Source organism: Tenrec ecaudatus, chromosome 16, assembly GCF_050624435.1.
Source record: "Tenrec ecaudatus isolate mTenEca1 chromosome 16, mTenEca1.hap1, whole genome shotgun sequence".
Lineage (NCBI taxonomy): Eukaryota > Metazoa > Chordata > Mammalia > Afrosoricida > Tenrecidae > Tenrec > Tenrec ecaudatus.
The window spans coordinates 75112529-75123390 of NC_134545.1; the positions used below are offsets into that span (position 1 = coordinate 75112529).

Consider the following 10862-nt stretch of genomic DNA (forward strand, 5'->3'; position numbering starts at 1 on the left):
CTGTTCCCACCACACCGAGGCAAAGCACTGGGGGAATGCAGCGGAACAGCAAGGGAATGGAGTGGCACGGTCCCCAGGGAATGCTGAAAGTGGACTTTGGGGCCAGGGCGTGGTGCCCCAACAGACTGGACTGGAAAACGCTCCTTAGGGCCAACAAACGATCCTTGAACTAACTACAAGCTTTTCTTTCGTGAAGTGTTTTGTTCTCTGTCAGTGGTTTGTTTTTGTTGTTTTGTTGTCTGGTTATATATTGTTGCTTTGTTTTCCTCTCTTGTGTTCGTGCATGTTAGTGACTCCACAGGTCTGTCTGAATAGGACAGGCTGGATTAACTATATGGAGGAAAAACAATGGGACCGACAGTATATTCTAACTTTTAATACATCCTACTGTAATATTTTTAATAATTCTAGAAAAATGAACTGTTATGCTTTCAAAGGGAGCAGATTCACTTTAAGGAGATGCTGCGAGGTTTCCCCGCCCCTTCGGAAGAAAGAACATAACACAGAATCTGGATCTGCCTACATAACTTAATGCAACAAGAAGTTTCTGTTTGATGGTCTGTTTCTTTGGAATCCAATCTGTGACGTCATCTAGCTCATTTGTTGGTTCTTTACGAGACTTCTTTGCACTAACATTCTCTTTCTCATCCAATTCTCGTTCACAACTTCGTTCTTCCTCACTTATGCAGCGGTATTTGAAGGCCCTTCTTCCCGGGAATCAACTATGAGCCCCTCATCTTGCTCTCGTGTTGTGGAAATAGAAGGGGGCGCTCCATCATCACTACGATTGGCTGTGCCTTTGGCAGCCTGTCCCGCTTGTTCTGCCCCCCTTCTCCAGGGGCAGCATCAATCACTTCAGAATCAGTGTCCTTTCCCAGGTCTTCACTAGGAAGGATGTTGACCAATAAAGTGTAGTCCCAAAGGACGTCATGTGCTTGAAGTCCACTGCCATTCCACGTTCCAAACGGTGACAGCTTCTTGTGGTTATTAGCTTCTATTTCTCTTTTCGGAAGATATTAAAATTTTCCCTTTCCCATCTTCAATTTGCACATCTTGTACTGCCATGGCAAATTTTCCTCTTACTCTATCATCTTGTAGCATGAGAGCAGTCATTTTAGGGACATTCAGTTATACCATCACCTCTGGCTTTCTGGCACAAACGTAACAATTGGGGTTTAGAGAAGACAGTGCACAAGACACAAGGAGCTTCTTTCTTGGATTTGGAAGTTCATTTAAAACATTGCTCTAATATGTCTATTTTTCTTGAAAGAATCAGCAATCCTTCAAATATTACCAACTCATCAATCCCTGCCTTAGTAGTAGGCATGGCAGGAATGTTTTCCCTTCCTATTGATTTTATGTCCAATCTGCTCTTCATATTCATACTGGAAACAGGCATCCTGAGGTTTGCATCAGATGTGACAATATCCATTGCAAACAGATCATTGCTGGGTCCCATATGAACTCAGCTCCCCCAGCCCCGCCCCTATCTGCTAAGTACTTTCTCAAAGTCTCAATGCTTTTGGATAAAAGACTTGCATAGCTCTTTCCATCTAGGACCTACTGATCTTCATTTTGTTGATCTGATGTGCTGGCTTTATCACCTTGATCTTGTACTTCAGCTCAGTCCAATGGAATTGGTGATTTCCTTTACTTCTATAGCTTGTCCATGGTCATCTTTTAAAAGTTTGGTAAAAAGTTTAAGTGGGCTACATCCCATTGATATAGCCCTTAGTGGAAATATACTTGTGGTCACTGTCTTTATCCAATGATCTAGCTCTAGATTCAGCCTCTATTGGCTCCCTGACAGGTCTGTCAGGTGATACTTCTCAATCAGCATCTTCTTCTGCAAGCAACTAGTTGAACAAATACTTTGCCCAAGCAATGCAATGAATAGGTTCTAAAGGTGTGTAATGACTTTTACAGCCAGGAAAAGTTCTCTGGGTGGGTTTAGGATGACCTATTTTTTTATGGTCTATAAGGGGCTCATACACTCTTTTTTTTTTTTTTACATTTTATTAGGGGCTCATACAGCTCATCACAATCTATTGACACATACATCAATTGTGTAAATCACATTTGTATATTCATTGCCCTCATCATTCTCAAAACATTTGCTCTCCACCCAAGTCCCTGGCATCAGGTCCTCATTTTTTCCTCTCCCTCCCTGCTCGCCCCTCCCTCATAAGCCCTTGGTAATTTATAAATTATTATTTTGTCATATCTTGACCTATCCGATGTTTCCCTTCACCCACTTTTCTGTTGTCCACCCCCCAGGGATGCGGTTATATGTACATCCTTGTAATTGGTTCCCCTTTTCCAACCCACCCTCTCTCCACCCTCCCAGTATCACCACTCACACCACTGGTCCTGAAGGGATCATCCGCCTTGGATTCCCTGTGCTTCCAATTCCTATCTGTACCAGTGTACATCCTCTGGTCTAGCCAGACTTGCAAGGTAGAATTCAGATCATGATGGGGGTGGGGAAGCATTTAGGAACTAGAGGAAAGTTGTATTTTTCATTGTTGCTACATTGCACCCTGACTCTCTTGTCTCCTCCCAGAGACCCTTCTGTAAGGGGATGTCCAGTAGCCTACAAAGGGGCTTTGGGTCTCCAGTCCGCACTCCCCTCCTCATTCACTATCCTAAGAATTTTTTTTTCTGATGATGCCTGATACCTGATCCCTTCGACACCTCGTGATCGCAAGGCTGGTGTGCTCCTTCCATGTGGGCTTTGTTGCTTCTGAGTTAGATGACTGTCCAGCCTATCTTATTTAGACAGACCTGCGGAGATAATAACATTGACAGAGCAAAATGAAGCAACAATATACAACAAAACAACACCAACAACAAACCAATGTCAACAAAACACAACACAACAAGAAAGAAAAGCTTGTAGTTAGTTCAAAGATTTTTGTTGGCCTTTAAGAATGTTTTCCAGTCCAGTCTGTTGGGGCACCACGCCCTGGCCCCAAAGTCCACCTTCAGCATTCCCTTGGGATCTTGCCACTCCATTCCCATGCTCTTCTGTTGCACCCCCTTAGTGTTTTGCCTCAGTGTGGCGGGATCATATCAGGTGCAATTCCCCACACTGTGTTTCTGGTGTTGTCCCCTGTTGAGCTATGGGACAGTGAGGGGCGTCATGTCTCATTGTGGGGCTGGCCATGTGGTCCTCTCTGTGGACTGGCTGCTCCAATTGGGAATATCGTCCTCATGGCCTGGTGGGCCAGGATGTGCTCCACTCTCTCCTCCTTCCCCTTTATCAGCACCCGTGTGCTCCGATCAGATATGTCCCTCTCCCGGTGCTGCAGATTCAATGCCATCCTTTGAAATAAATTCTTCTGTAGGGAGGGCCAGGTGTCCACTTAGTAGTTGGGATTGGGACTGGCCCCCCCAGACCTCTCTACTGGTTCCCTACTCCATGCCACCATGTTGCATTCACATCTTGGAGCACTGGGTTGAAGTCTGGTCCCTCTTTCCCTGTGGAGATATAAGCAATACCCTCCCCTTGGGTGGGTTAGTGCCCTGTGCCCCACTGCTACACATTTCTTTTTTATTATTATTTTATTTTTTTTCTTTTCCCCACCTCCTTTTTAGTTGTCTAGCATGTGTATCCCTGTATTTGGTCTGGTCCCCGCCATATTACTTGGTCCTCACCCCAGGAATGTTTGTATACAGGAGCTTTTTCCCGATGCTCCTTTTGCATTTTTTTTAAAAGCTTATCTCAGCGGACTCATGTTGTACTTGTCCTTTAGTGCTTGGCTTACTTCGTTTATCATTATTTCCTCCAGTTCTTCCCATGAAGCGGTGTGCTTCATACGTTCATCACTGCTTTTTAGCGATGTGTAGTACTCCATTGTATGTATATACCACAGCTTTTTAATTCACTCGTCAGTTGATGGAAATTTGGGTTGTTTCCAACACCTTGCAATTGCGGACTGTGCCGCAATGAACATTGGAGCACAGATGTCTAGCATAGGTTTGTTTCTTGCCTCTTCTGGGTCTATGCCCAGTAGGGGGATTGCTGGGTCGTATGGTAACTCGATTTCCATCTGTTTTAGATATCACCAGATTGATTTCCATAGTGGCTGTACATACTTACAGGTACACCAGAAGTGGATGAGAATTCCTGTCTCCCCAAAGCCCCTCCAACACTTGTTGTTTCTGATTTTTTGAATTGGGCTACCTTTGAGGGTGTTAGGTGGTACCTCGTTGTTGTTTTAATTTCCATTTCTCTTATGGTTAAATATCAGGAATATTTTCTCATATGTTTGTTGGCCATTCAGATTTATGCCCCTGTGCAACCTCTGTTCAGGTCCTTTGCCCACCTTCTCAGAGGGCAATTAGTTTTTTTCTTTTTGGAAGCTAGGAGAGTATTGCACGTTTTAGTAATAAGGCCTTTGTCTCATGTGTCATTGCTAAAGATGTTTTCCCAGTCTATAGACTCTCTTATTACTCTCTTGGTGAATTCTTTTGATGTACACAGGTGTTTTATCTTCAGTATATCCCATTTGCCAATTTGTGCCTCCTTTGTGTTTGTGTCCTTCCCTATTTCTGATAGCCTGTGTATTCCCTGCGCCAAAGTTCTCAAGTTGGTCCCTATTCCTCATTGATGGCCCTAATAGTTTGGGGTTTAACTTCAAGGTCAGCGTTCCACCTTGAGTTTATTCTTGTGCATGGAGTGAGATAAGGGTCTTGCTTCATTTTTCTGCAGGTAAATATCCACTTTTTTCAGCACCACTTGTTGAAGAGGGCATCTACTTCCCATTAGATAATTTTCGGGCCCTTGTCTATATGCTTATTATTTTATTTCTGGGTTTTCAGTTCTTTTCCATTGGTCTGAGTATCTGTCATTGTACCAATACCATGTGGTTTTTGACAACTGTGGCTGTATAGTATGTGCTAAGCTCAGGTAAAGCAAGCCCTCCCACTATGTCCTTCTTCTTGAGGAGTTCTCTGCTAATTCTGGGCTTCTTCACTCTCCATATGAAGTTGGTAATCAGTTTTTCCATTTGTTTGAAGAAAGATGAGGGTAATTGTATCAGGATTACATTAAATTTACATAGTACCTTTGGCAGAACTGACATCTTGACTATATTGAGTCTTCCAATCCACGAACATGGGATATCCGTCCATTTATTGAGGTTGCTCATGGGTTCCTGTAATAGTGCTCTGTAGTTTTCCCCTTATACATCTTTTGTTCTTTTAGTCAGGTTTATCCTTAGATATTTCAATTTGTGTTTGGCTATTGTGAAGGGTACCCCCTTTTTTATCCTTTCTGTGGTCTTATCCAACTTGTTGATCTTGTGTTCTGACACTCTGCCAAACTCCTCTATTGCTTCCAGTACTCCCCTTATGGAGCTTTTGGGATTTTCCATATACAAAATCATATCTTCTGCAAATAATGATAGTTTCACCTCTTTCTTCCCCAGATAAATACCTTTGATGTCTTTTCTTTGCCTTATGCTGTTAGCTAAAACCTCTAGCATGATATTAAATAAGAGTGGGGACAAGGGGCATCCTTGTCTGGTCCCATTTTTCAGTGGGATTGTTAGTTTTTTCTCCATTGACTACCACGTAGGCTGTTGGTTTTTCATATATAGCTTGTATTGTCTTGAGGCATTTTCCTTCCAATACTATCTTCTCAAATGGCTTTAACAGGAATTAGTGTTGGATGTTGTCCAATGATTTTTCTGTGTCTGTTGATATTATCATGTGGTTCTTATACTTTTTCATGTCAATGTGATGAATAATACACATGATCTTTCATATGTTGAACCATCCCTGCATCCCTGGGATGAATCCCATTTGTTCATGGTGAACTATTTGTTTTATATACTTTTGTATTCTGTTCATTAATATTTTGTTAAGGAATTTTGCATTGCTGTTCATTAGGGATATTGTTCTTTAGTTCTCAATCTTGTGGGATCCTTGCCTGGTTTTGGTGTCAGAGTTATACTAGCTTCATAGGAATTCAGGAGTTTGCCATCTTTTTCTATTTTTCTGGAAGATTTTGTGTAGGATTGGTGTTAGTTCTTCCCAAAATTCTTGGTAGAATTCTACAGTGAACCCATCTGGGGATTTTTTTGTTGGTAATCCCTTGATAATCTTGTCTATTTATTCTATTGCTAGGGTCTGTTGAAATTCTTGACGTCCATCGAGGGTAGTCTAGGGAGGAATTGTTTTTCCAAGAATTTGTCCATGTCTTCCAAATTTTTGAATTCATTGGTATACAACCCTCCGCAGTACTGTGTAATTATCCTTTTGTTTTCATTAGGGTCTGTTGTAATGTCCCCTCTTTTGTCCCCTATTCTTCTTATTAAAATGTGTTCCCTCCTTTCCTTGGTTATGTTTGCCATCAGTCTTCTGATTCTGTTTATCCTTTCAAAGAACCAACTTTTAGCAGTATTAATTTTTCCATAGTTTTTCTTATTTTACCTCTCCTGAATCTCAGCCCTGATATTTATAATTTCTTTTCTTTTGCTATTAGTATTGTCCTGCTGACTCTTCTCTAGTTGTTGTAAATTTTGTGCCAGCGTATCAATCATGAGTCTCTTTTCCTTTCCTCAGGTGTGCATGTATTTCTATGAAACTTCCTCTGATAACTGCCTTTGCTGTGTCCCATAAGTTTTGGTACGTCGTGTGCTCATTCTCATTGGTTTCTAGAAATTTCCTAATTTCATCTCTGATCTGTGACAGTATGCACTCCTTTTGCTTTAGAGAGTTATTCATCCTCAAATTGGTTGCTCTTGTTTTCTTTATCTTCCTATTGTTGATTTCCAGACTTATGGCACAGTGGTCAGAGAGGTTTATATGATATCAATGCACTTAAGTTTATGTAGATTTGCCTTATGCCCTAGCATGTGGTCTATCTACGAATATGTGCCATGTAGGCTTGAGAAGAATGTAATTTTTTTTTTGTATTTGGATGAAAAGCTCTGTAAAAATCTATCAGGTCAAATTTTCTAATTGTAGTGTTTAGATCTCTAGCCTCCTCATTGAGTTTCTTCTGCTATGATCTATCTTTCTCTGAGAGTGGTGTATTGAAGTCACCCACTATAATTGTTGAGGCTCTGATTACTTTTTTCATCTTTTAGAGTGTTTGGTTGATGTATTCAGTGGGTTTCTCATTCAGGGAATATATGTTTACAATGCGTAGTGGTTCTTTATCATTCCCTTGACTAGTATATAGTGTCCCTCATCTCTTTTTATAGTTTGCACTTTGAGGTCAATTTTATCCAAGATTAGGATTGCAACCCCAGCTCTGGTTTTTTGTTTTGTTTTATTGAATTGCTGTTTGCTTGGTTTTCTTTTCTCCAGTCCTTTATTCTCAGGCTATTTTTGTCTGTTGTGTTGAAATGTGTCTCCTGTAGGCAACTGATTGATGGGATATGTTTTCTAAGTCAGTCTGCTAGCCTTGGTGTTTTAATGCCTGAGTTCAGTCCATTGATATTCACGGTTCTTATCTCCATCTATGTACTCTGTGATGTCATCTTATACCTTTTGTGTTGGATGTTTTCCTACTTTCCTTTCTCATTAGTGTGTTGTACATGTGCATGTGTGTGTGTGTGTGTATCATTCTTAATTTATTTCCATCCTTAAGCCAATGCTATCTTGGGGTCTGTTTTCTCTTTGTTGCCCTCTGGGTGAGGTTGTTCTATGTGGTGGTCTCTTATTTATGCTTGGTGAGTGTTGTTCTTCTGCCCATACTGGATTGGCAAGGATTTTTTGTAGGGCTGGCTTTCTTCTAACGAATTCTTTGAATTTTTCCTTGTCTGGGAAGACTCTTACTTCTCCATCTATTTTGGGCGATAATTTGGCTGGGTAGATTATTCTTGGGTTTGCATTGTTTTCCTTCAATTTTTGGAATATGTTACTCCACTCTTTCCTCTTCTTCATAGTTTTAGAGTATAATCTTATTTGGGAACCTTTATATGCAATTGCTTGTTTTTCCCTAGCTGCTCTCATGATTTTCTACTTTTCCTCAAAGTTGAATTGTTTGACTATTATGTGCCTTGGTAACTTCTTCTTCGGATTTATTCTGCTGGTGTTCCTTCAGCCTCTTCAATGGTGGCCTGGTTTTCATTCATTAAGCTGGGGAAGTTTTCCTCCAAGAATTCTCTCACTATTGTTGCAGATAACTTCTTTGTTGTGTCTTCCTCCAGAAAGCCAATAATTCTAATGTTGTTCCTCTTCATAGCATCAGACATAGCTCTTAGGCTTTCTTCAGCTTCTCTGATGATCTTTATTAGATTTTTGTTCGTGTTTGTTAAAGTCTGCCTGTCTGTCCTCCAAGTCACTGATGCAGTTCTCTGCTTCCTCCAGTTAATCTCGAGGTCCGTGTTTCTGCTACGGGTTTTTGTTATCTCTCCCCCCCCCCCCACCAAAGCTCCTGTATTTCCCTTTGGTGTATGGCCTTTATCTCCTCTATCACTTCATCCATTTTCTGTATTGTTTCTCTCATATCCTGTATAACTCCAAGAAACCTTCTGAGAATTTCTTTCTGTCGCAGCTCAATGTCTGCTTCTTGTATTCATGTCGTTATGTTCAGGATGTCTTCTGCCATTGCCTTTTGTTTCTCCTGTTTTTTCATTGAGGTATCTGGGGCTGATCGCTTTTTGCATTGCATTGTTTTAGAGGAGCCAGGTGCCATTTTCCAGGGAGTCAAAGAGCACTGGCTCTTTCTGGGAGACTTGTAGGAATGCTTCTTTGAACTGCCTACAGCTAACTTCACTTTATCCTCCTGTGGCTTGCCTCTCAGGTGAGTGCCCCAGAAGGCTGGTGGGTTGCCTGCTTTGGTGTTGCACAGGGTGGAGCTCATCTATTTGGGTGTGGAACAGGCTTAAATGCCCTAGACTAAGAGGAGTGGTCTGGAGGTCAGCAGTGGCTTGTGAGAGAACAGGAAAGAGATAAAGAGGAGAAAATAATTAAAAAGTAAGCCCGTTGGGACTGTGTGGGGATATAATGAAGAGAGGGAAACCAAAGCAACAATGTAGTTGAGTCCTGTATCCTGCCTGTGAAGCTGCAAGACTTTAGGAGGCTGCGGCTGCAAGCTATGCCTGTATTGAGAAAAAGCCCTGTGCATCCCTCCAAAACTGTGTGGGATAGAGAGAAGAGATGGAAACAAAACAATATAACTGAACCCCAATCCCTGCTTGTGGAGCTGGAAAGGTTTAGTCCCTGCCCCGAGACAGGGGGCGGCAAACTGTGGCTGTGTTGACACCAAGTCCCCCTATGGATTCCAAATGGTCCTGGCTCCAGGAGAGACAGTGGTGGGGCCAAGCCTCCAGCCCTTCAAAACCCCATGGATCTCTGCCTACTTATCTTATGACGCTCCTCCAGTGCTCCAGCAGCATTGATTTCCCTCTAAGCAACTCTCCTGGGCTAAATTCAGCAGAGTCCCTCTGGTATGTTTCACTCCATCGCCATCTTCCCAGAAGTCCAGGACAACCTTCTTAACACTCGGTTATACTCTTTTTGATAGTAATTACTTCTCCAAGATCACTGACAGTTTCACTCTCAGTAAGAGGTTTATCAGCTCCCCCAAATTTACTTATTATGTGGTTGTGGACAACTCTCTTATGTAAAGCATTCATAACCAACATAAACTGTTGAACAATTTCCCAATATAATTGGGATTCATGAGGCTGTCATGTTGTTGTTAGGTGCTGTTGACTTGGTTTTAACGAATAGTGACTAATACAACACAACAAAACCTTGCTCAGTCTTGTGCCACCCTCACAATTGTTCTTATGCTTGAGTCTGTTGATGCAGTCACTGTCTCAATGCATCTTGTCAAAGGTCTTCCTCTTCTTCACTGCCCCACTTCTTTACCAAGCATAAGATCCTTCCTGGCATAGTAAACCATATGATATTCTGATTCATAATGATCAATTACCAGTCTATTTCAGCCCACAAATACCTAGAATATTGGTTTCTCTTTGTGCATTCCACTTCATTGTTGACAACTTTTAATTTTCCTAGATTTATACTTTGTCCATTCCAAATTTCAATTATTAATTGATGTTTTCAGCTCTTTCTTCTCATTTTGAGTTGTCCCTCCTGGACAAATGAAGATCTGGAAGACTTTACTTCCCCAGTCTTTACACCATCTACAGCATTATTTCTTCAGTCATATTTTGAGTTCCTTCTGCCTGCGGGGTTCATCCTCTAGCTCTAGCTCCCTGACAATGTCCTTTGGCAATGTTTCAATTCTGTCCAAAAGGGCATGACAGGCTATGATATTAGCTTTCAGGTAAAATCACAGTATATTTTCTTTGGCTATCTGTGCCTTTGATCTTACAACATGTTTCTTTTGAAACAAAAGCTCTTGAGGTTGCTGACATCAATTGTCTTCAGATTAATCAGATTGATGTGGGAGAAGCTGGTGAGCACAAGGTTCTGGTGGAGTTCACATCGGATGCCACCTGGACCCACCACAAACACCCCAACACCCCACCCCAGCCACAGCTTTGGCCAGCTCAGGGGCCAGAGTCTTCAAAAGTGTCATTCTCCCCTATAAACACAAACTTGGGGCCCCTTAAATTTCTCATCTAACCTTTTGATTTGCTTCTTTCAATCTGTGAATCAAATCTTGTATATCAAATTTCTCAACTGATTAGACTAGATTTTCACGATCTGCTGGTTCCATATAAATAACTGACATGTCTTCATTCATTATTTGCACACGAGCCTTATTTTGGTCGTACTTTGAGTTGCTTTTGTCAGACTGATTTTGGATCTGTCTCTATCAGTGTGCGAGAAAATGAAAGAAACACAAACTTTTGTCTCCATTCCACCCTATGGTATAGATGGACTAAATGCCCCTCTGAGATGTCTCAGTCTTTCAAGTTTTTTTTTTT

The 10862-nt window shown here is 41.5% G+C and overlaps 1 pseudogene; it reads right to left on the reverse strand.

Moving 5' to 3' along the window:
• Positions 1-451: 451 nt before the first annotated feature.
• On the reverse strand, positions 452-10510 carry LOC142428634 (SUMO-activating enzyme subunit 2 pseudogene; annotated as a pseudogene).
• Between the last annotated feature and the right edge of the window lie 352 nt (positions 10511-10862).